Here is a 7,490-nt window from a genome sequence, read left to right as displayed (position 1 = left end):
CCTATAATGATCCCATATGAAGGGAATGCTATCCACAATTTTTTTATTCAGTCCAATCCGATACACCTGTGGCAGTTTGTTATTGGAATTGATCTCCTATGGTCTATTCTTGATGGGCCATGGTGCAAAAGATGGACTTTCAGATGATCCTAATTGGTTCATAGTAATAGCTTGCAAACTTATGGTTAGGATGGGGCGGATTTATAGGTAACCCCGCATGTTCCCATGATGCTTGAGGCTTAATATTTGTGACCGAAACTGTTCATCGTGGTAGGCCCAATCATGATTGATGATAGCGCAAAATTTGCTTCCATCAAAGTGACTAACCCACCTACCCACTAATCAATCATGATGTTCAGCTGACTTGCACTGATAGACCCCTATTGTATTGGAATTAGGCGCCTCATCTTTTGACTGTTGTCAACTAATCTCTTCAATGTTCAGTTCTACTCTATGTTAGGACATTTCTTTGAATGCTATTATGATCTAAGTGGTCTTATTCCGTGTCTCGTGCTAGGAAGCATTACTCCTCTTTTCATTCCAAATTCAAGAATACGACCGATACGATTGATTGGTCTGTCATCTGTGTGCCTCTCTTATTACTTTTTTGTATCCCCTTGTTCCTCGGGTACAATTTGATCCTTCTACGGCCAAATCTCAATTTGTGGAAAGCCTTTGATGGCTTCCTTATGAAAACATCAATTTGTATTTGGGTATAGATGGTCTCTCTTTATTCTTCGTGATATTGACCACATTTCTTATCCCTATTTGCGTGGGTTGGTCTGGTACGAGAAGTTATGGGAAAGAGTATATTACAGCATCTCTAATTCGTGAATTTCTAATGATTGCCGTGTCCCGCATGCTGGATCTTCTACTATTCTATGTTCTTCCCAAAAGCGTTCCAATCCCTATGTTGTGCGGACCTGAGCATCTTCTATTCCCCTCTCTCTCGTACATATTTGTTTAAAAAGTGGTTGAGGTTGTATTTTTTTAACAATTCAGATCGCAAATGTATCACATTTTGGGGATTGTGACCCCAAGGTAGGAGGAAAATCTACTATCTAGTTGTTTCCTTACCGATAGAACATTTCCTCCAAATTTACTACCAATCCAATAAAACCTTGTAGCTAGTTTTTTCTAGGGAAAGTGTCTAAAAGATATCTAGAGCAATAAAAAAAATGATCGTAAGCAAATCACATCGAAGCTTAGGATCATGGGTGAAGTGCAGGCTTCAAATCAACCTCATGGGTCTTGTTCAAGTTCGTGACCTCAACCAATTATGATTATTATTATTTTGATGGGTAAGCTGGGGTTAGGCAGACCCCTACCAGATATATTAAAATGGAGAGAGATACAACATGAAGAGCAAGGAAAACAACCCCTAACACATGAATGGGGGAACAACAAAAGAGGAGACTCAAAGATGAGCCAAACAACAAAAACCAAAGAGACAACAAATCATCCAAAGAAAATAAAGGCACCAACAATTAGCAGCAGAGGGACCAATCCCAACGAAAGCCAATGACCGAGACCATGGAAACCCAGGGGATCAAAGAGAGGACTCTAAGATCGCTTCGGAGAGAAGGGGAGCCTGCTAGAAGAAGATGCTAAGAGGAGCAGGGAGGGGCTCTTGGTCTTCCTTTTTTGCACAAAATGCCAGGTCCTGGATCAGAAGCCATGCCATGGATCTTAGACTTCTCGGGTTGAGGGAGATCATCAAAGGTGGATAGAGAGAGATCCAAATCTTGCAGGGCCGAAAATTTGTTGATATGAGGACGGCTTTGGGGGCTGGCTTCGCATCGTTTTCCTTTAGTGATTTCGCTGCTGACAATTTGGGCTTTCTTCTGGGAAGAAACAACATCCTTTAAGGTCTGAGGATTGGTCTTGGGCTGATGAGCAACTGAGGTAACCCCCTCATTAGAGCCATTATTAGACAATCCACCTCCTCCTAACTGAATTCTTGGGACATCATTGGCTATTGACTTGGGTTTCCAAACTTGCCTTGGAGGGATAATTGAAATGTTCTGAGAATTAGAAATGTAATTACATTTATCGGTCCCATGGCTAAAGTCTCTGCAGTTTTAGCAAGCCAAAGGCTTCCAATCATATTCCTCCAATTGGATGTGAGTCCCTATTGGAGTTTTTATTATGATGGAATCCGGGAGTTTTTTATCCACATTTACCATGACACAAACTCGGGCGAACATTAGATGAGTCACATTAGCTGTATAGGAGTCCATGTACATGGGTCTTCCAAATCTACTAGCAATTTTACTGAGCATTTGCGAGTCCAGAATTTTAGATGAAGACCAGGAAATCTTGTCCAAATAGGAATTTCGGTCTCTTTACTCCATTTTTTATTCCTGCGTCCATTTTTGGAGGACAAGAGCTCTACCTCCAAAAGTGGTGGGAGGGGATTCAAGAACCTTTGTGTAGTCCTCCTTGTATAGAAACTTGAAGAGGAAAAAACCATTATTTAGAGCATGAAGGGAGAAATCTCCTTTTGGCTTCCATTGTCTGAGAAGAGAATCTTTGAGAGCAACGAAGTACGGCCTTCTTCCAGGGAAGAAGCCAATAAGGCAGTTGTTCCATTTATCTTCCACCTCTTCAAAGTCATCATATTTGAGTACCACTTTTTCTTCATCTTCACTGTCATCTTCACCAACAAAGTGATCCAAGGTGGTATCTTGCTCATGAGCTTCAGCTTGAGTAAAGAGAGAAGTCCACTTATCGATGCAGGGTACCTTATCTGCCTTAGCATTAGGGGACAAGGAGAAGCTGGAAGTATTTGCATAAGGTCCTGCAAGGGAAGAAGATCCTGCTATGCAAAGATCTTTGGATGAGCCGAGATTTTCATGGGAAGAGGGAACAGCAGGGCTATCGGATTTCTCAGAGGTAGATGGACAAGTGGCTGAAAACTTTCTAACTTTTCATTTGCTTTCCCATGGCCAGATTCAAAGGAATCAAAAGCACCTTTAGTTTGAAAATTTGGGCGTGAATCTGGACGGGAATTATGGGCCTTGCAATCAAGAGCAGCTGATAGGCGGGCGAGCTTGAGATTCTCTGCATTCAATTAATGCATTTGACTGAAAAGATGGCCAAGACATGTCATCAGAGTTACCTTGAAAAGGGCAAGTCTCAACCATTTTTTTGCTGTTCTCAACAGAACAGTGCAAGTTGTCCAGGAGAGACATTTGGGGATTCGATGGGCCATCAGATTTAGGGGGGATTTCTAGCAAAGCTGGGTTTTTTGGCTTTTCAGAGGAAGGAATTAGAGAGGCTGCAATAGACGGGTTGACTACGTTCTTGGATAGAGGATGCAGGGACAGATCATAAGCATTTAATTCTGCAGGGGAGGCATTAACTGCTGCTGCAGGGTGTAGTAGGTGAAGCAATAACTGCTGGGTCAAGCGTTAATCTCGAGGGAGAAGAATATATCTGAGGGGAATTTTGTTCTTTCACCCAAGTGGGACAGACCTTTGGTTCAGAATGAGAAGAGGGACTTGCCAATTCAGGGAAAGCAGTTTCTTCCAAAACCTGATGGTGGTTTTCTGAAACCGGAGAGCTCAGATCAGTGAACTCAGGGAGGGAGGATTCAGCTTCGGAAGGGAAGAGGGGAAGGTCTGCAGAACTATCTCCAGGCTTCAGGAAAATAGCCTCTGCTTCTGCAATGAGAAAGCTCAAGGATTCTTCTCTTTGGGAGTTTCTTTGTGACAACTGCTTGGTCTTCTTATTTTTCTTAGATGAAGATAATGAACCAGAGGACTTTCCAATGACAGGGGAAGTCTCGTCCTTAATGGTTTTCAGAATATCCATCTTTGTCCGAACTGAGAAATGATCTATGCTTTGTGAGCTGATGAGATTTTTAAGCTTCCATAATCTATCTGACGTCAGATGAACATCTTTAAGCTTGAGATGGATGAGCTGGGTGAAGGAGATATCTTTCTCGAATCTTTAGGGGAGATTTTTGATCCAGAATCCCCAAGCTCAGGTTTTTCTAAAAATTGATGGATGCCTGGGGACCAGTTTTTTAGATTTCCAAAGGGTTGCGGAGGACTAGCAGTTAGAGGGAGAGAGGGGTGAAACTAGGACACAGAAAGAGCACATTGGAACTGAACTGAACAAAACTGAACTTGAGGCAAGGGATTGAACTGAACTGAACTAAGCATGCCAGCAAACTAAACCGCCATAGAAGCAGAGAAAACTGAAGAAAAGGAAGCTAAAAACCAAAGAAAAACGCCATTAAAACAAGGGTTTCAAGCTAATAATAATAAATAAAAAAACAAGGGTTTCAAGCTAAAATCCTCAACCAATTATGTACGTTACCGCTACCTAACGAGTTAGGAGTCAGGTATATCTGCGTGGATTTATATGGAACTGTTTGGCAGGACCATATAAATCTTGGGTGATTCGCTCCCTTGAAAGAGAGGAGTCAGAGTTACCCGGATAGCTAAACAGATGAATTTTCAGCAATAGTCTGTATAGCTATCGCCGCTATCGCCAAGTGAGGCAAGGGATACTGAACTGAACTAAGCATGCCAGCAAACTAAACCGCCATAGAAGCAGAGAAAACTGAAGAAAAGGAAGCTAAAAACCAAAGAAAAACGCCATTAAAACAAGGGTTTCAAGCTAATAATAATAAATAAAAAAATAAGGGTTTCAAGCTAAAATCCTCAACCAATTATGTACGTTAGTATATAGAGAGATGGCCTTATTTTATTATAGTATATCATATTTTGTCCTATATTGATAAGACTATAGATGTCTCTATCTTAAGGAGATAAGATGCATCGGTTTTAGTTTTGTGGTTTTTAAAAGTTAAAACTAGGGGTAATTAAACAAAGAAGCGTGTGTTACGAACCCGAATCGGTTGGTAACGTGATTGATCTTCTTAGAGGGAAGATCAGCCTCTTGATCCACTTCGAAGGAAGGATCAATCCTCCTTTGTGCAAAAGACACAATTCTAAGATAATTTCTTCATTCCTTTTCATTAATGATAACATATGCTTGTATAAAGCACTTAATGATAAACATAGAAAGATCTTATTATAAGAATAGAAATAGCTAATTAGAGACTATCATAATCTAACTTAACTACTAAATATATCATGATATGATCTTATTCACTAAAATATCTAATTAATTTATTCCACTAAGTGGGATTCATCTAGGTACGAATCAGCGTGGATGATTGCATGGGATATTTTATTTATTTTTCCTTTTGAAATGCTTGCTCAAGTATTAAAGCATATCTACGCAGAGGGAAACAAGAGTACTTGTACTAATAACTTATTAGTAATGAGCATTTGAATTCTACAAAACCAGTATCTACCGATATACATCACATTTTCAAATTTATCAAAGGCGTTGTAAAATAATTTGACCTAAATCAATAAAACCTCTATTAAATACCATAAAGTGTTAAAAGGGGGGGAGAGAGAGAGAGCACGTGAAGTAATTTACGTACAGCTAACATTTATTGTCAAATTTTTTATTTCTTTTATTTTTTATTTTTTGGGTAACGAAGGGTGTCCCCACCCCCTTTGGGGGTAGGACTATTTCCCCACGGATGCATGCAATCACCCGGAAATCACGCGCATTAGGTAAGCAAGGGGGGTTTCGAACGCTCGTCACTGGGGAGCAAACCCATGACTTTACGCCAAAGAGCCACACCCTTCCGGGTTTGGGCATGAAACCCAAATGTATTTTGGTTGCTGAAAGTAGACCTGGCAAACGGGTGGGCCGGGCCGGGTCAACCCGCGGGTGATGCGGGTGCCGGTCTACGGGTCGGGTGAGGAAATGACCCGCATTTTTGCGGGTCAAAATTTAGGTGACCCGCGCGGCCCGCGGGTGGGCCGGGTCAACCCGCGGGTCACCCGCAAATATGGATTGTAATAATTATCTGTTTTTAAGGTAATTGTCATAACTTTTAATGTTTTATTGGTATTTTTTCGTAATTTTGTAACTGTATAACCATTTGTAGGTAATTTTTCATCTAAAATTTATAATTTAGTAATTTTACTTTTTCTCTGTAATTTAATGATTACTTTTTTTTTTGTTTTTTTGTTTGGTAGGAACATTTTGCCATGTGCTTATACATGCCGAGAAGTTCATGGAGGAGAAGTTTGGTAGCAAATTGTTATAAAATAAAAAACATAAGAAAATGTTATCAACATTCTGTTTTCTTATCACCGCACTCTCACTTTATTAAAAGTATGGTATGGCCCACACCATAGGATGATCCAAACCGTCCATTAGATGGGCCATAGCCTAAATAGGTTATGCTCCAAAAATTATTTCCATAGGATGATCCTAACCCTCCAATCTGAATGTTAGAGGGTTGATCCTAACCCTCTATAGATCGGAGGGTTAGAATCAACCAATGGAAATAATTTTGGGGCATAACCTATTTAGGATATGGCCCATCTAATGGACGGTTTGGATAATCCTTACTTTGATAAAGTGAGAGTTCCCTCTAAAAAAACAGTACTGCTGAGTGATGATGGCATTCTAAAAAAAAGATTAAAAAATGCGGGTGCCGCCAGCGGGTTGACCCGACCCGACCCATGTTTTTGCGGGTTGGGTCACCCGCGGGTTAGATTTTCACGAGTCACTAAAACTTAGACCCGTGCCCGCAAATTTGTGGGTGGGTCGGGTCGACCCGCGGGCACGGGTAGCTTTTGCCAGGTCTAGCTGAAAGTGCAACATAAAAGCCTTTTTAGATTACTGTTCACACACAAATTGCAACCCAAAATGTAGTGGTGGAGCCAGGATTTATACATAAGGGGGCAGGCTTCAAATTTTAAACGGTGCTGGGCCCAATTGAGTTGGGCTTATTAAGGAGTTTGGCCCAACTCAACAGGGGCAGCTGCCCAGCTTATGCTACATGTAGCTCCGCCCCTGCCAAAGTGCAGTTGGGCTGCACAACCGAACTGCCCTTGTTTACCCCATGTGGGTTAGAGTTGCAACTTGGGTTGGGCTCAACTGATCCAGACGAGTTGAACACGATTTCATATAGGTTGGTTTGGCATTTCCTTTGGTTGGGTTGGGTTAGGGTTGTGAAAAGCCAACGCAATTTAGTTTTGGGTTGGATTAGGGTTGAGGCCTTGGGCAACCTGGCCTGACCTAACCCTAACCCTACCCTGTCCCCTGATCTTATCATGATTTCGAAATCTTAGGGTTATGATTTTATTTTATTTTTTTGGTATTCTTTTCTGTTTTTGCCTTGGACCAATCCAAACCCAATTTGCTCTAACCTGACTCGATTTGGAAAGTTGCATTGGGTTAGAATTGACCCACCTTAACCTGAGGCTTGGGATTCCCCCCCCCCCCCAGAATATTAAAAAAGGAAAGATGATACAATAGTAGGAATAAGACCACTGCCCAATCCTTTGAACAATGTCTAAGGAAGAGGGCCGAACAACCGAGGGCATGGTACACTTGAAGACAAACTCAAAACAAGTAAGAGAAAAGAAAATACATGAGCTGGA

The sequence above is a fragment of the Tasmannia lanceolata genome, unplaced genomic scaffold, assembly GCF_043159265.1.
Source record: "Tasmannia lanceolata isolate RefF3 unplaced genomic scaffold, GAP_Taslan_0.1 ptg000015l, whole genome shotgun sequence".
Taxonomy (NCBI): domain Eukaryota; kingdom Viridiplantae; phylum Streptophyta; class Magnoliopsida; order Canellales; family Winteraceae; genus Tasmannia; species Tasmannia lanceolata.
Note: the sequence above shows the minus strand (reverse complement) of the source record.